The sequence below is a fragment of the Etheostoma cragini genome, chromosome 1, assembly GCF_013103735.1.
Source record: "Etheostoma cragini isolate CJK2018 chromosome 1, CSU_Ecrag_1.0, whole genome shotgun sequence".
In the NCBI taxonomy this organism is placed as follows: domain Eukaryota; kingdom Metazoa; phylum Chordata; class Actinopteri; order Perciformes; family Percidae; genus Etheostoma; species Etheostoma cragini.
In genome coordinates, this window is record NC_048407.1 from 33,792,706 (window position 1) to 33,793,836 (window position 1,131).

Consider the following 1,131-nt stretch of genomic DNA (forward strand, 5'->3'; position numbering starts at 1 on the left):
CTTGACTTGTACTGCAGCATCATGCTTTGTTGTGCGATGCAGTCTCATTGGATCACCCTTTAAATGCTCAATAACATTAAACCACTCATGATTTTAGTATTTTAACCCTTGTCTTGTCTCTTTATTGGGCATTTTTTTTCCATGTTTTTGTCCTTTTTAAAACTTTTATCCCCCACTACCATTATATAAACCACTAATTACCAATTAGTTTATTCACACAGGTTTAACACTTATTCTTGGAATTCATGCTCAATAAACCTAATTTATATGAAATTGTCAGAACAGAAATTAGGATTTATTTTGAAAAGAGCAAAGGAGGTTGAGTGCATCCCAGACAGACATTTCTATAAAATCCTTTAAAACTGAATAAAAGACCCCAAATTCGATGAAAGTAGTCATTCATTTAACCTGTGCATAACGCTGAATGAAACCATCCGTGTTATTTTGGGGCAATTTGGTTGATGCAAACCCACATTTCAGATTTGGAAATGTATTATTAGTTATTATTATTGATTTATTTTTAATAAAATATCAGAGTGTCTAAACTACATGTGGTTAGTGTGCAGGAATTTTAATGTGTAAAGTAACTAGTAACTAAAGTAACTAGTAACTAAAGCTGGAGCTGCAGTACCGTGTCTGTCCAGCAGATGGCGGGAGAGGAGAGCCTTGATCCGCCGCTGTGTTTCTGAGTGAGTGTCGGGGGGGGTGGGGGGGGGGGGGGGGGGGGGGGGGGGGGGGGGGGGGGTTGTCCTGTCTCTTTAAGGCCCGGATCTTCCAGCTCGCGCACGGCTTGTCTGGTGCCACGGTGCTGCGCGTGCTCAGTGCGTCTCCGCCGCTGCTCGCGTCCTGAACCTGGAGCTGTCTCTGTCGGTCTGTGTGTCTTTAACATACACACTGTGTGTGTGAGTGTGAGTGTGAGTGTGTGTGTGTGTGTGTCTGATGGGCACCTATGGATGGACGGAGGGACCCATTGTTGTCAGCCCGGTGGTTTGTCCTGCTAGAGCTGCACGTTAACCGGAGAATGCCCAGAGCAACCGGAGCCGTGTTACGTCACCGAGCGCACGGATAGCGCAGTGTTACACTCGAGAAATACGGTAATATCACGCATTTATTCCCGTTTCTTTTCCTCCA